Raw genomic sequence first — 17,285 nt, 5'->3', positions numbered from 1 at the left:
TTTTTCAGATACATTGATTTAATAAGGTCATAGACTTTGCCCCCTATTCCACACTGAAGAAGTTTATAATAGAGCCCTTCGTGCCATATAGAGTCAAAGGCTTTCTTGAAGTCGATGAAACAGGCGAATATTTTCCCATTTTTTGTTTGGTGTTTATGTTTTTCAATGAGGGTGTGAAGGGTATAGATATGGTCGGCGGTGCGGTGTTTTGGAAGAAAGCCTATTTGGTTTTTTCTGAGGATATTATGTTTGTTAAGAAAATCAAGTAATCTACTATTTAGAATACTGCAGAATAACTTCCCTGGACAACTGTTGACACAGATGCCGTGGTAGTTATTTGGGTCTGATTTGTTTCCACTTTTATATATGGGGGAGATTAGTCCTTGGCACCAGATATCGGGAAAACAGCCTGAGCGTAATATGATGTTGAATAGTTTGAGTATCGCACCCTGCATCTCCATATTGCTGAACTTTAGCATTTCATTTTTGATGTTGTCTGGGCCACAGGCTTTCTTTAGGTGGAGAGATTTTGTTTTTGTGGCCAGTTCTTTCCATGTGATTGGGGAGTCTAGAGGGTTTTGGTTGTCTTTAATTGTTGCTTCTAATGTGTGGAGTTTTTCTGTGACCTGATGTTGACTTGGGTTTGTTTTGTTTTTTGGGATGTCTTTGTAGAGGTTTTCAAAATGTGTTCTCCAGATGTCACCATCTTGGATTGGTAATGCTTGCAATTGTGTTGTACTCAGGTTATTCCACATTTCCCAGAATTGTTTTGGATTGGTGGAGTTTTCAATTTCTTCGAGTATTTTGTGGGTATAGTTTTGTGTTTTGTTCCTAATGGTGTGTTTATATCTTTTGAGGGTTTCATTGTATCTAGTACGTAGGTCCGGATTGTTTGGTTGCCGATGCTTTTGGTTTGATATTTTTCTCAGGTCTTTACTGGCATTTTTGCATTCGTGGTCAAACCATTTCATATTTTTATTTTGTCTTTTGTGATGCTTCCTCTTCTGTTTCACGAGGTCGGCTTTTACAGCTGCCTCATGGAAGATCATATTTATATCCTCTATGGCCGTGTTTACACCATCTCTGGTGATCTCATATAGATTTTCTTTAAATTTTGAAATTTTACTTGTGAGATCAGGTGAATTTAGTGCTGTGATGAATTTATCTCCACTGTCTGGGGCCCATCTGTATGTCTGGTTTATTTTATGTAGCTTACTGTGTTCCTTTTTTGTGTCTGTAGTTTTGGGCAGAAAGTTTAAGGTACACATTTATTTGGTTATGGTCTGAGAGGGGGGATTGTTGCCTGACAGTGAATGCGTTGATATCGCAGGGGTCCAGGTCAGTGATTGTATAGTCCACCACACTAGACCCAAGAGTTGAGGAGTATGTGAGTCTCCCTTGGGAGTCCCCTCTGAACCTACCATTAACTATGTACAGGCCTAAGGCTCGGCAGAGTTGCACTACCTCCCTACCGCTTTTGTTTATTTCACGATCAAGGTTGTTCCGATTTGCGATGGCTGGTGTGACATCTAAAGGGGTCTGGCCAAACACATGGTTGTTTCCCTGTGGGTCTATGAAGTCAGGTTCACAACCGGTCCTTGCATTTAGGTCCCCACATATTATCACCTTTCCTTGGGCCTGGAAATGGCTGATTTCCATGTGGAGAGTATCAAATAACTCCTCTTCGAAATATGGCGAATCTATTGGAGGTATGTAGCTTCAGCATCTCTCTTTCTCTCCAATTCCAATTCCAATTCAAATGCTTTATTGGCATGAAAGTTTACAGAGAACCATATTGCCAAAGCTTACATAGCAAAAAGGTACAGTTTTCCAACATTCTGTAGGTGTCAATCGATTTGACATTTGTTGGGTACATACAATATTACTTTTAAACAATATTAATTTTAAACAGTCTTTGTACTTCATTTGGTACGTTCAATATTAATTTTAAACAGTTTTAATTTTAAACAGTCCTCAGGTTGTGACATGTTGTTACATATTTGGCCCCAAGGTATGGTCTGTCTCCTTCTCCTAGGACTAATCTCAATTTTGACAGGTCATCCAATTCCTTGAAATCTGGGGTTGTTTGGCTTAGCTTGTTGAATAATATGTTTCTTGATGTGTTGAATTTTTCGCATTTTTGGAGGAAATGCATTTCTGTTTCAACCTCGCCGGCCAGACATTGATCGCATATTCTATTCTCTCTATTCTCTATTCTATTCTCTCTCTCCCCAGTCTCTCTCTCTCTCTCTCTCTTTCCCCCCCAGTCTCTCTCTCTCTCCCCCCAGTCTCTCTGTCTCCCCCCCAGTCTCTCTCTCTCTCTCCCCCCCAGTCTCTCTCTCTCTCTCTCCCCCCCAGTCTCTCTCTCTCTCTCTCCACCCAGCCTCTCTCTCTCTCTCTCTCTCTTTCCCCCCAGTCTCTCTCTCTCTCCCCCCCAGTCTCTCTCTCTCCCCCCCAGTCTCTCTCTCTCTCCCCCCCAGTCTCTCTCTCTCTCCCCCCCGTCTCTCTCTCTCTCTCTCTCTCTCTGTCTCTCTCTCTCTCCCCCAGTCTCTTTCTCTCTCTCTCTCTCCCCCCAGTCTCTCTCTCTCTCTCTCTCTGTCTCTGTCTCTCTCTCTCTCCCCCCAGTCTCTCTGTCTCTGTCTCTCTCTCTCTCCCCCCCAGTCTCTCTCTCTCTCTCCCCCAGTCTCTCTCTCTCTCTCTATCTCCCCCCAGTCTCTGTGTCTCTCTCTCCCCCCAGCCTCTCTCTCTCTCTCTCCCCCCAGTCTCTCTCTCTCTCTGTCTCTCTCTCTCTCTCTCTCTCCCCCCAGTCTCTCTCTTTCTCTCTCCCAGTCTCTCTCTCTCTCCCCAGTCTCTCTCTCTCCCCCCAGTCTCTCTCTCTCTCTCCCCCCAGTCTCTCTCTCTCTCTCTCTCTCTCCCCCCAGTCTCCCTCTCTCTCTCCCCCCAGTCTCTCTCTCTCTCTCTCGCCCCCCCCCCCAGTCTCTCTCTCTCTCTTCCCCCCCCAGTCTCTCTCTCTCTCTTCCCCCACCAGTCGCTCTCTATTCCCATTAGCCGTTGACCAATCGAGGGGGGGGGTTTGTTGTTGTTGAGCGAAACAGTGAGTTGAATTGCAAACCTCATTAGCCGTTGACCAATCAGGGGAGTTATGTTGTTGTTGAGAGAAACAGTGAGTTGAATTGCAAACCTCATTAGCCGTTGACCAATCAGGGGAGTTTTGTTGTTGTTGAGAGAAACAGTTAGTTGAATTGCAAACCTCATTAGCCATTGACCAATCAGGGGAGCTTCGTTGTTGTTGAGAGAAACAGTGAGTTGAATTGCAATCCTCAATAGCCGTTGACCAATCAGGGGAGTGTCATAGTCGTGTTTACTTTTTAAAAATGTTCAAAAAACAGACTAAATCCGCTGATTAGCTGTTGACCAATCCTAACACTCATTAGTGTGCGGGGCCTGGGTTAGATATAGAGTAAATCTGCCGATGCATTGCACAATCAAACTGCCAGTGCAACCACAGCACTGGTTATTTACCGAGTAAAGCTCTCTACTGTTCTTAAAAACCTAAACTTAAATACCAGGAACTGCAGGGATCCCAGGGGACAGGGAAGCGAGCAGGTGAGTGGCGGCGCACGGTGTGTTATTCTCTCTTTATATATAGATTTTACTTCAGTCTTTCCCTGAAAAAATAAATAAACTCTCCGTTAATTGCTCATTATTTCTCTCGGGGCTTTATCTTTTAAAAATTAAAAATTTCGGGTGTTGTAGTTAAGAGTTATGTTTATTTTTTGAAAAACTTTTAAAATAGATTATTTTAATTTTTTTTTCGTAGGCCTGACAGCAGGAAAGACTCATCGGTGGTCTAAAGCCGGCACCATGAGAGGCTCCACCCGGGAGCGCTTTCCGACAAAGACGCCGCAGTTTTCATTCGGAGGCCGACGAGGGGGAGAACATTTAAAGGATTTTTCGCTGCTTTCATTACTGATTTTTAAATATTTTACTTCATTTTTTCCTAAAAATATAAATAAACTCTCTGTTAATAGCTCCTTTATTTCTCTCGGGGTTTTATCTTTTAAAATTTTTTTTTCCGGTGTTGTAGTTAAGAGTTACGGTTATTTTTTCAAAAAATTTTTGAATAGATTATTTAACATTTTTCCCGTAGGCCTGACAGCCAGAAAGACGCAATCGGCGGTCTGAGGTCGGTGCTACAAGAGGCTCAGCCCGGGAGCACTTTCTGCCAAAGACGTCGCCATTTTCATTCAGAGGCAGACGAGGGGGAGAAGGTTTAATGAATTTCTCGCCGCTTTAGTTACCGTTTTAAAAAAAGTTTACTTCAGTCTTTTCATTAAAACATTAAAAAACTCTGTTAATAACTCCTTATTTCTCTCGGGTTTTTATCTTTTTTTTTAAAAATAAAAAAATTCCGGGTGTTGTAGTTAGGAGTTACGGTTATTTTTTTATTAACTTTTTAAATAGATTATTTTTAATTTTTTTCCGTAGGTAGAAATACATCGAGCAGGGGACCGTCGTCGGGGGCCTGGAGCGGGAGCTCATCAGGGGTCAGCCCGCCGTTGCCGGGCTGGTGCTACAAGAGGCTTTAAACTGGGAGCACTTTCTGACAGACGCTGCGGTTTTCATTCAGAGGCAGACGAGGGGGAGAAGGTTTAATGGATTTCTCGCCGATTTAGTTACTGTTTAAAAAAATTTTTACTTCAGTCTTTTCCTTTAAAAAAATAAGATATTAATTTTAATTTTTTTTCGTAGGCCTGACAGCTAGAAATAAATCTAGCAGAGGACGGTTGTCGGGGGCCCGGAGCAGGAGCTTATCAGGGGTCAGCCCAACCAAAAGCAAGGTGAGTGGCGGCTGCGGTCCAGAGCGGGAGCCGCCGCGTACGGGTGCTCCTACCCCTTCCCCGCATTCTCAACTGTGCAATCCGAGAGCGGGAAGCTGGCTCTATTACAGGGGGCTCGGGGTGTGTGAGAGAGACTCAACGCCATTTCCTCCTTCCTCCCCCCACCACTGGGCAATCACCTCTCTCCTCCCCTCACTCTCTCTCCTTCCCTCTCTCTCTCTTTCCTTCCCTCTCTCTCTTTCTCTTTCTCTGTCTCCTTCCCCCTCTCTCTCTCCCCAGTCTCTCTCTCTCTCTATCCAGTCTCTCTCTCCCTTCACCCATCTCTCTCTCTCTCCCCCAGTCTGTCTCTCTCTCTCTCTCTCTCTCTCCCCCCCAGTCTCTCTCTCTCTCTCTCCATCTCTCCCCCCGTCTCTCTCTCTCTCTCTGTCTCTGTCTCTGTCTCTCTCCTTCCCTCTCTCTCTTTCCCTGTCTCCTTCCCCCTCTCTCTCTCTCCCTCTCTCCTTTCCTCTCTCTCTCTCTCTTTCCTTCCCTCTCTCTTTCTTCAAATTCAATATCAAATCGCTTTATTGGCATGACAAGGTACATCTTATGTTGCCAAAGCATCGAAAAAACATTTATGGTTGAACACATAAACGCAGATCTATCCATACAGTGTATAAACAGATATATCCCTGAGTGTATAAATATACATTCATATAATTTGTATATACTCTATTCTTAGATTTAATGGTTGCCCCTCTGTTAGCATCGAAAAAACATTTATGGTTGAACACATAAACGCAGATCTATCCATACAGTGTATAAACAGATATATCCCTGAGTGTATAAATATACATTCATATAATTTGTATATACTCTATTCTTAGATTTAATGGTTGTCCCTCTGTTTATGGCATGCTCTCTGTCTCTCTCTCTCTCCCCCCCAGTCTCTCTCTCTCTCTCTCCCCCCCAGTCTCTCTCTCTCTCTCTCTCTCTCCCCCCAGTCTCTCTCTCTCCCCCCAGTCTCTCTCTCTCTCTCTCTCTCCCCCCCAGTCTCTCTCTCTCTCTCTGTCTCTGTCTCTCTCTCTCTCTCCCCCCAGTCTCTCTCTTTCTCTCTCCCTCTCTCTCTCTCTCTCCCCCAGTCTGATTCTCTCTCTCTCTCTCTCTCTCTCTCTCCCTCTCCCTCTCCCTGTTCTCCCCCCCCGTCTCTCTCTCTCTCTCTCCCCAGTCTGATTCTCTCTCTTCCTCCTCCTCCTCGTCTTCCTCCTCCTCCTCCTCCTCCTCTTCCTCTCCTCCCCCCCAGTCTCTCTCTTTCTCTTCCACCCACCAGTCTCCCTCCCTCCCCCACCTCCCTTTCCCCCCACCTCCCTTTCCGTCTGTCTGTCTCTCTCCTTCCCCTGCTGTGTGTCTGTGCTTCCCCCTCTTTCTCTGTCCTTCCCACACAGACAGACACACACTCATTTGCATATAGAAGAATTAATTTTTCTTTTTTCATAACAAAATGCCACCAAGGAAACATCCAAGACTTGGCCGCAACACTTCTGCTGCTTCCCGGAGAAAGGATCAAAGAGCTGCTGAAACTGAGGAGCAGAGACAGGCTCGCCTTCAGGCTGACCATGACAGACATGCTGCTGTTAGATCAGCTGAGACTTCCGAACAATCTGAGGGACGTCTTGCTGCTGACAGAGGAAGACATGCCACAACCAGATCAGTTGAGACTTCCGAACAATCTGAGGGACGTCTTGCTGCTGACAGAGGAAGACATGCCACAGCCAGATCAGCTGAGACTTCCGAACAATCTGAGGGACGTCTTGCTGCTGACAGAAGAAGACATGCCACAGCCAGATCAGCTGAGACTTCCGAACAATCTGAGGGACGTCTTGCTGCTGACAGAGGAAGACATGACAGAGGAAGACATGCCACAGCCAGATCAGCTGAGACTTCTGAACAATCTGAGGGACGTCTTGCTGCTAACAGAGAAAGACATGCCACAGCCAGATCAGCTGAGAGTTCCGAACAATCTGAGGGACGTCTTGCTGCTGACAGAGAAAGACATGCCACAGCCAGGTCAGCTGAGAGTTCCGAACAATCTGAGGGACGTCTTGCTGCTGACAGAGAAAGACATGCCACAGCCAGGTCAGCTGAGAGTTCCGAACAATCTGAGGGACGTCTTGCTGCTGACAGAGAAAGACATGCCACAGCCAGATCAGCTGAGAGTTCCGAACAATCTGAGGGACGTCTTGCTGCTGACAGAGGAAGACATGCCACAGCCAGATCAGCTGAGACTCCTGACCAGACTCAGTCACGTCACCAAGCTGACAGTCGACACAGGGGCATTGCCACATCTGACATTTTGAATCATTGGGTTGGAGCAGCCTTCTCCTATACACCCACCATCAATTATGAAGCCGACCACACAATCATCATTGGCAAGATGACCATCATTTGCCCTCACTGTGGCGCTCTCAAGTGGAAGGAGGAAACTGATGGGATATGCTGCAATGGAGGAAAGGTTAAACTTGCAACACTAACAGCTCCACCTGAACCCCTGCACTCACTTCTGTTTGGCCAAACTGCAGCTTCAACACATTTCCTCACTCACATCAGAAAGTATAACAACTGCTTTGCAATGACCTCTTTTGGTGCCAACAGAGTGCGTGAATCTGGATTTTGCCCAACTTTTAAAGTTCATGGACAGGTGTACCATACAATTGGCTCCCTACTTCCTCTACCAAACGAAAGACCTCAGTTTCTGCAGATCTACTTCTTGGGTGATGCTGAAGAGCAAGCCAATCGCCGCAGGGAAGCTGCTGTTCTCCCCGCACAACAACACCACATCAAAATGGATATTTTGCTTGCGTTACAGCGGATGCTTCATCAGCAAAACCCATACATTCAGAGTTTCAAAACAGCTATGGAACAAATTACAAATCAAGACCTCAAAATTGTCATCAAAGCTAACAAGACTCCTGCAGGTGAACATGAGCGACGCTTCAATGCTCCGACCACCAATGAAGTAGCCATTGTCATTGTGGGCCAAGAATTTGAACAACGGGACATTGTGTTGCATATGAGAGGTGGTCCACTTAAAAGAATTTCTGAGCTTCACAGGTCATATGATCCTCTGCAATACCCGCTTTTGTTTTGCCATGGGGAAGATGGATACGGTGCCTATAACAAGATCCCACATGTTGACCCCGAAACTGGTGTGCCACCTACAGCCCAAAGGCAAAAGATGGTTTCTGCCATGGAATTCTATTCATACAGGCTGATGGAACGACAAACTGCTTCAAACCACCTGCTTCACTCTGGACGACTTCTGCAGCAGTTCCTCACTGACATGTTTGCGAAAATAGAAGGAGAGCGGCTTAATTGGTTCCGGCATAACCAAAATCATTTGAGAGTCGCAGACTATATACACTTACGAGATGCTGTGCCCAATGATGGCAACACTGAGGACATTGGTCAACTGGTCATCCTACCATCCACCTTCGTTGGAGGTGCTAGGTACATGCATGAGCACACGCAAGATGCCATGACCTATGTCAGAAACTATGGCAGACCTGACCTCTTCATCACCATGACTTGCAATCCCCAATGGCAGGAGTTCCCACCCAAAGCTGGTACTGAAAGGCATGACCTCATAGCACGGGTCTTCCACCTCAAAGTTAAAAACCTGATGAAACTCGTGATTAATGGCAAACTTTTTGGTGCACACCGTTGCTACATCTACAGCATTGAGTGGCAGAAGAGAGGACTTCCTCATGTTCATCTTTTACTCTGGCTTCAGGCAAAGATTCACCCCAATCAACTTGATTCTTTCATCTCTGCAGAGCTACCCGATAAGGACAAGGATCCAATCCTGTTTAATGTTATTGTAAAAAATATGATTCATGGTCCTTGTGGCCGACACAACCCTTCTTCTCCCTGCATGAAGAACAATGCATGTACAAAAGGCTACCCAAAGCCACTGCGTGAACAAACTCAGCATGGCGAGGATGGCTATCCTTCCTACAGGAGAAGGTGCAAAGAGAGTGGGGGTTTCAGCACTCACATTAAAATGCGAACTAGAAAATCTAGCGACTCAGCTCAACCTGGTCCGTCAACTGAGACAACACAGGAAAGACAGACATTTGAAGTTGACAACCGTTGGATTGTTCCTTACTGTCCACTCCTATCCAGGCTCTTCAAATGTCACATCAATGTGGAGTACTGCCACTCAGTTAAGTCTATCAAATATGTGTGCAAGTACATCCATAAGGGCAGTGACCAAGCTGTCTTTGATCTTGAAATGGCTGGACAACAAAATCAAAATGATGAGATCACCACACATTTGATGGGCCGTTACATCTGCAGCAATGAGGCAGCCTGGCGAACTTTTGGATTTGACATCCACAAGCGTTACCCCACTATCACTAAATTAGACGTTCACTTGGAAAATGGACAAAGGGTTTTATTCCGACCAGGAGATGCCAGGCAATGTGCTGAGGAACCTCCAAAGACAAAACTTACAGCATTCTTTCAGTTGTGCCAAACAAATGACTTTGCCAAGACACTTTTGTATTATCAGGTGCCCAAGTACTACACCTGGCAGCCAAACAAGACATGGCGGGCTCGCCGACCTGGGGCAGGTCAAAAGGAAGTTCCTGGTCATACAGGGGTGTACTCATTGGATGCACTTGGCAGAGTCTACACAGTCCATCCAAACAACACAGAGTGCTTTCACGTTCGTCTGCTCCTCCATGACGTTGCTGGCCCCACATCATTTAATAACCTCAAGACTGTCAATGGCCATCTGTGTGACTCTTTTCAAGAAGCTTGCCACATGAGAGGCCTCATTGAGGGTGACACTCATTGGGATGCAGCGATGAGAGAAGCTGCTCTGTGTTACCCCGCCAATCACCTACGGAAACTCTTTGCCCTTATAATTGCCCTCTGCACACCTTCCAATCCAAAGCAATTGTGGGCAGATCACAAAGACTGCCTCACAGACGACATCTTATGCCAACTCGCCAGAGCCAACCCCACAATGGCACTGAACTACACTGCTGCGATGTACAATCAGGCATTGATCCTTTTGGAGGACCAGACTTTGAAATTGGTTGGCAAGTCTCTGACTCAGTTGAACCTTACATCTCCCAATAGGAATGATTCTCCAGGTCACAGCAGAGAGGTCCTCAGAGAAACCACTTACAATGTTGAGGAGCTGACCTCCTTTGTCACAGTCACTGAGCCGAAATTGCTTCCAGAGCAGAAACAGACTTACAGGTTGGTTCTCGACATGGTGGAAAACAACACTGCTGGCATTATCTTCCTCGATGCCCCTGGTGGAACAGGAAAGACATTCTTGATCAATCTTTTGCTGGCCACTGTTCGCTCTAAGGGATTCATTGCACTGGCTGTTGCCTCATCAGGAATCGCTGCAACTCTTCTGCAAGGAGGTCGCACTGCCCACTCAACCTTTGCTCTGCCTCTGGATCTGACAACACAAGAAGAACCAGTGTGTCGCATTAGCAAAGGAACTGGTGCTGCTGAGATGCTTCAAAAGTCTCGATTGATTGTGTGGGATGAGTGTACAATGGCCCATAAGAGGGCACTTGAAGCAGTCAACAGAACTCTTAAAGATCTGAGAGGCAACGATATGCTGATGGGTGGCATCCCCCTGTTACTGGCAGGTGATTTCCGCCAAATCCTGCCAGTTGTCCCAAGAGGAACACCAGCGGATGAAATCAATGCATGTCTCAAGGCATCCCATCTGTGGCGAAATGTGCAAACAGTCCATTTGACCACAAACATGCGTGTTCATATGCATGGTGACGAGATGTCAGAATCCTTTGCGCGACTTTTACTACAATTAGGAGAAGGAAAGTTGCCCGTTGACAGCAGTGGACAAATCACAATTCCTCCAGACTTTGCCTGTCAAGTAAAAACAGTTGATGAGTTGATCTCAAATGTGTATCCAAACCTCCTCAATCATTTGAAAGATCACAACTGGCTGTGTGAACGGTCAATACTTGCACCCAGGAATGATACTGTCAACGACATCAACACGCTGCTTCTTGAAAAACTCCCTGGCCAAGAGCAAATCTATAAAAGCGTTGATACTGTTTGTGACCATGCTGATGGGGTAAACTACACCACTGACTTATTGAACTCATTGCAGCCTTCCGGAATGCCTGCTCACAAACTGGTACTAAAGGAAGGCGCCCCCATCAGGCTCCTAAGAAACTTATCTGCACCCAAGTTGTGCAATGGAACCAGACTGGTAGTCAAAAAGTTCATGCCACATGTGATTGAGGCTACCATCATCTCGGGCTGTGCCAGAGGGGAGGATGTTCTCATTCCTCCAATTCCTATGGTACCAACTGACTTTCCATTTCAATTCAGAAGGCAACAGTTGCCGGTGAGAATTTGTTTCGCAATGTCAATAAACAAGGCACAAGGGCAGACTTTGAAGGTTGCTGGCATCAACTTACTGATGTCCTGTTTTTCACATGGCCAGTTGTACGTGGCACGTTCAAGAGTTGGCACATCAAGAAATCTGTTCATTTTAACACCCTCAGGGAAAACAGAAAATGTTGTCTATGATCTGGTTCTGCAATAATACACAGCACTTTCACCTTCATCTACTCCTCCATGAGGTTGCTAGCTGAACATCATTTCATGACCTCAAAACTCTGACTGGCCATCTCTGTACCTCCTTTATAAAAGCTTGCCCCAGGAGAGTAAACTTTGAGGATGACATTCATTGACATGCAACAATGACAGAAGCATGCTTCGCTCTAAGTGATTAATTGCACTGGCTGTTGCCTCATCAGGAACCGCTGCAACTCTTCTCCAAGGAGGTCGCACTGCCCACTCAAGTAGAAAGCTGAATGCTTTCAGGTAAGATGCAGTGTTATTCTGTACAGCATGCTATATACCAGATAATATACTTTAACACACACCAGCACGGTTAATCTCAACTTTAACTAAAGAGAAAGGTGAAAAATAACACCAATTATCAGTCACTGGTAATTTATTATTACATACTGCATGTGGTCTCTGGGTAGTCTTTTGGGACCTGAAATTATGCCTTAGCCCATTTAAAATAAATAGCCTAATTCCTCAAACTCACTAATTGTTTGTACACAAATATCCTACAAAGTAATTTCACTGCCTTAAAAATATTTTTCCCCTTTTTGTGTATGATTTTCTCCTTGCTTAATCAAACATTCAATGTTGCCTCATCAGGAATCGCTGCAACTCTTCTCCAAGGAGGTCACACTGCCCACTCAGCCTTTGCTCTCCCTCTGGATCTGACAAGCTTCATTGCACTAGCTGTTGCCTCATCAGGAACCGCTGCAACTCTTCTCCAAGGAGGTCGCACTACCTACTCAAGTAGAAAGCCGAATGCTTTCAGGTAAGATGCAGTGTTATCCTGTACAGCATGCTACATAGCAGATAATATACCTTAACACACACACCAGCACGCTTAATCTGAACTTTAATTAAAGAAAAAGGTGAAAAATAACACCAATTCTCAGTCACTGGTAATTTATTATTACATACTGCATGTGGTCTCTGGGTAGACTTTTGGGACCTGAAATTATGCCTTAGCCCATTTAAAATAAATAGCCTAATTCCTCAAACTCACTAATTGTTTGTACACAAATATCCTACAAAGTAATTTCACTGCCTTAAAAGTATTTTTCCCCTTTTTGTATATGATTTTCTCCTTGCTTAATCAAACATTCAATGTTGCCTCATCAGGAATCGCTGCAACTCTTCTCCAAGGAGGTCGCGCTGCCCACTCAAATAGAAAGCTGAATGCTTTCAGGTAAGATGCAGTGTTATCCTGTACAGCATGCTATATAGTAGATAATATAGTTTAACACACACCAGCATGGTTAATCTCAACTTTAACTAAGGAGAAAGGTGTAAAATAACACCAATATATCCCACCAAGTAATTTCACTGCCTTAAAAGTATTTTTCTCTTTTTTGTGTATGATTTTCTCCTTGCTGAATCAAACATTCAATGTTGCCTCATCAGAAATCGCTGCAACTCTTCTCCAAGGAGGTTGCACTGCCCACTCAACCTTTGCTCTCCCTCTGGATCTGACAACATTCATTGCACTGGCTGTTGCCTCATCAGGAACCACTGCAACTCTGCTCCAAGGAGGTCGCACTACCCACTCAAGTAGAAAGCCGAATGCTTTCAGGTAAGATGCAGTGTTATCCTGTACAGCATGCTATATAGCAGATAATATACCTTAACACACACACCAGCACACTTAATCTGAACTTTAATTAAAGAAAAAGGTGAAAAATAACACCAATTATCAGTCACTGGTAATTTATTATTACATACTGCATGTGGTCTCTGGGTAGACTTTTGGGACATGAAATTATGCCTTAGCCCATTTAAAATAAATAGCCTAATTCCTCAAACTCACTAATTGTTTGTACACAAATATCCTACAAAGTAATTTCACTGCCTTAAAAGTACTTTTCCCCTTTTTGTATATGATTTTCTCCTTGCTTAATCAAACACTCAATGTTGCCTCATCAGGAATCGCTGCAACTCTTCTCCAAGGAGGTCGCACTGCCCACTCAACCTTTGCTCTCCCTCTGGATCTGACAAGCTTCATTGCACTGGTTGTTGCCTCATCAGGAACCGCTGCAACTCTTCTCCAAGGAGGTCGCACTACCCACTCAAGTAGAAAGCCGAATGCTTTCAGGTAAGATGCAGTGTTATCCTGTACAGCATGCTATATAGCAGATAATATACCTTAACACACACACCAGCACGCTTAATCTGAACTTTAATTAAAGAAAAAGGTGAAAAATAACACCAATTCTCAGTCACTGGTAATTTATTATTACATACTGCATGTGGTCTCTGGGTAGACTTTTGGGACCTGAAATTATGCCTTAGCCCATTTAAAATAAATAGCCTAATTCCTCAAACTCACTAATTGTTTGTACACAAATATCCTACAAAGTAATTTCACTGTCTTAAAAGTATTTTTCCCCTTTTTGTATATGATTTCTCCTTGCTTAATCAAACACTCAATGTTGCCTCATCAGGAATCGCTGCAACTCTTCTCCAAGGAGGTCGCGCTGCCCACTGAAATAGAAAGCTGAATGCTTTCAGGTAAGATGCAGTGTTATCCTGTACAGCATGCTATATAGTAGATAATATATTTTAACACACACCAGCACGGTTAATCTCAACTTTAACTAAAGAGAAAGGTGAAAAATTAACACCAATTATAAGTCACTGGTAATTTATTATTACATACTGCATGTGGTCTCTGGGTAGTCTTTTGGGACCTGAAATTATGCCTTAGCCCATTTAAAATAAATAGCCTAATTCCTCAAACTCACTAATTGTTTGTACACAAATATCCTACAAAGTAATTTCACTGCCTTAAAAATATTTTTCCCCTTTTTGTGTATGATTTTCTCCTTGCTTAATCAAACATTCAATGTTGCCTCATCAGGAATCGCTGCAACTCTTCTCCAAGGAGGTCGCACTGCCCACTCAACCTTTGCTCTCCCTCTGGATCTGACAAGCTTCATTGCACTGGCTGTTGCCTCATCAGGAACCGCTGCAACTCTTCTCCAAGGAGGTCGCACTACCCACTCAAGTAGAAAGCCGAATGCTTTCAGGTAAGATGCAGTGTTATCCTGTACAGCATGCTATATAGCAGATAATATACCTTAACACACACACCAGCACGCTTAATCTGAACTTTAATTAAAGAAAAAGGTGAAAAATAACACCAATTCTCAGTCACTGGTAATTTATTATTACATACTGCATGTGGTCTCTGGGTAGACTTTTGGGACCTGAAATTATGCCTTAGCCCATTTAAAATAAATAGCCTAATTCCTCAAACTCACTAATTGTTTGTACACAAATATCCTACAAAGTAATTTCACTGCCTTAAAAGTATTTTTCCCCTTTTTGTATATGATTTTCTCCTTGCTTAATCAAACATTCAATGTTGCCTCATCAGGAATTGCTGCAACTCTTCTCCAAGGAGGTCGCGCTGCCCACTCAAATAGAAAGCTGAATGCTTTCAGGTAAGATGCAGTGTTATCCTGTACAGCATGCTATATAGTAGATAATATAGTTTAACACACACCAGCATGGTTAATCTCAACTTTAACTAAAGAGAAAGGTGTAAAATAACACCAATATATCCCACCAAGTAATTTCACTGCCTTAAAAGTATTTTTCTCCTTTTTGTGTATGATTTTCTCCTTGCTTAATCAAACATTCAATGTTGCCTCATCAGAAATCGCTGCAACTCTTCTCAAAGGAGGTTGCACTGCCCACTCAACCTTTGCTCTCCCTCTGGATCTGACAAGATTCATTGCACTGGCTGTTGCCTCATCAGGAATCGCTGCAACTCTTCTCCAAGGAGGTCGCACTGCCCACTCAAATAGAAAGCTGAATGCTTTCAGGTAAGATGCAGTGTTATCCTGTACAGCATGCTATATAGCAGATAATATACCTTAACACACACACCAGCATGCTTAATCTGAACTTTAATTAAAGAAAAAGGTGAAAATAACACCAATTCTCAGTCACTGGTAATTTATTATTACATACTGCATGTGGTCTCTGGGTAGACTTTTGGGACCTGAAATTATGCCTTAGCCCATTTAAAATAAATAGCCTAATTCCTCAAACTCACTAATTGTTTGTACACAAATATCCTACAAAGTAATTTCACTGCCTTAAAAGTATTTTTCCCCTTTTTGTATATGATTTTCTCCTTGCTTAATCAAACATTCAATGTTGCCTCTTCAGGAATCGCTGCAACTCTTCTCCAAGAAGGTCGTGCTGCCCACTCAAATAGAAAGCTGAATGCTTTCAGGTAAGATGCAGTGTTATCCTGTACAGCATGCTATATAGTAGATAATATACTTTAACACACACCAGCATGGTTAATCTCAACTTTAATTAAAGAGAAAGGTGTAAAATAACACCAATATATCCCACCAAGTAATTTCACTGCCTTAAAAGTATTTTTCTCCTTTTTGTGTATGATTTTCTCCTTGCTTAATCAAACATTCAATGTTGCCTCATCAGAAATCGCTGCAACTCTTCTCCAAGGAGGTTGCACTGCCCACTCAACCTTTGCTCTCCCTCTGGATCTGACAAGATTCATTGCACTGGCTGTTGCCTCATCAGGAACTGCTGCAACTCTTCTCCAAGGAGGTCGCACTGCCCACTCAAATAGAAAGCTGAATGCTTTCAGGTAAGATGCAGTGTTATCCTGTACAGCATGCTATATAGCAGATAATATACCTTAACACACACACCAGCACGCTTAATCTGAACTTTAATTAAAGAAAAAGGTGAAAAATAACACTAATTCTCAGTCACTGGTAATTTATTATTACATACTGCATGTGGTCTCTGGGTAGACTTTTGGGACCTGAAATTATGCCTTAGCCCATTTAAAATAAATAGCTTAATTCCTCAAACTCACTAATTGTTTGTACACAAATATCCTACAAAGTAATTTCACTGCCTTAAAAGTATTTTCCCCTTTTTGTGTATGAATTTCTCCTTGCTTAATCAAACATTCAATGTTGCCTCATAAGAAATCGCTGCAACTCTTCTCCAAGGAGGTTGCACTGCCCACTCAACCTTTGCTCTCCCTCTGGATCTGACAAGATTCATTGCACTGGCTGTTGCCTCATCAGGAACCGCTGCAACTCTTCTCCAAGGAGGTCGCACTGCCCACTCAAATAGAAAGCTGAATGCTTTCAGGTAAGATGCAGTGTTATTCTGTACAGCATGCTATATAGCAGATTATATACTTTAACACACACCAGCACGGTTAATCTCAAATTTAACTAAAGAGAAAGGTGAAAAATAACAACAATTCTCAGTCACTGGTAATTTATTATTACATACTGCATGTGGTCTCTGGGTAGTCTTTTGGGACTTGAAATTATGCCTTAGCCCATTTAAAATAAATAGCCTAATTCCTCAAACTCACTAATTGTTTGTGCACAAATATCGTACAAAGTAATTTCACTGCCTTAAAAATATTTTTCCCCTTTTTGTGTATGATTTTCTCCTTGCTTAATCAAACATTCAATGTTGCCTCATCAGGAATCGCTGCAACTCTTCTCCAAGGAGGTCGCACTGCCCACTCAACCTTTGCTCTCCCTCTGGATCTGACAAGCTTCATTGCACTGGCTGTTGCCTCATCAGGAACCGCTGCAACTCTTCTCCAAGGAGGTCGCACTACCCACTCAAGTAGAAAGCCGAATGCTTTCAGGTAAGATGCAGTGTTATCCTGTACAGCATGCTATATAGCAGATAATATACCTTAACACACACACCAGCACGCTTAATCTGAACTTTAATTAAAGAAAAAGGTGAAAAATAACACCAATTCTCAGTCACTGGTAATTTATTATTACATACTGCATGTGGTCTCTGGGTAGACTT

At 43.6% G+C, this 17,285-nt stretch overlaps 1 long non-coding RNA gene across 1 annotated transcript; it reads left to right on the top strand.

The window, feature by feature from the left end:
- The first annotated feature begins 12,568 nt into the window (after positions 1–12,568).
- LOC147119813 (uncharacterized) lies at positions 12,569–13,800 on the top strand. Its single transcript, XR_015077836.1, has 3 exons — positions 12,569–12,639; positions 12,855–13,023; positions 13,374–13,800. It is a non-coding gene; the product is annotated as an uncharacterized LOC147119813 (long non-coding RNA).
- Positions 13,801–17,285: the final 3,485 nt, after the last annotated feature.

Source organism: Somniosus microcephalus, chromosome 4, assembly GCF_052327205.1.
Source record: "Somniosus microcephalus isolate GS21.2 chromosome 4, FLI_Smic_1.0, whole genome shotgun sequence".
Classification (NCBI taxonomy): Eukaryota; Metazoa; Chordata; class Chondrichthyes; order Squaliformes; family Somniosidae; genus Somniosus; species Somniosus microcephalus.
The sequence above is the reverse complement of the archived record's forward strand: the minus strand, read 5'-3'. Positions and strand labels throughout refer to the sequence as shown.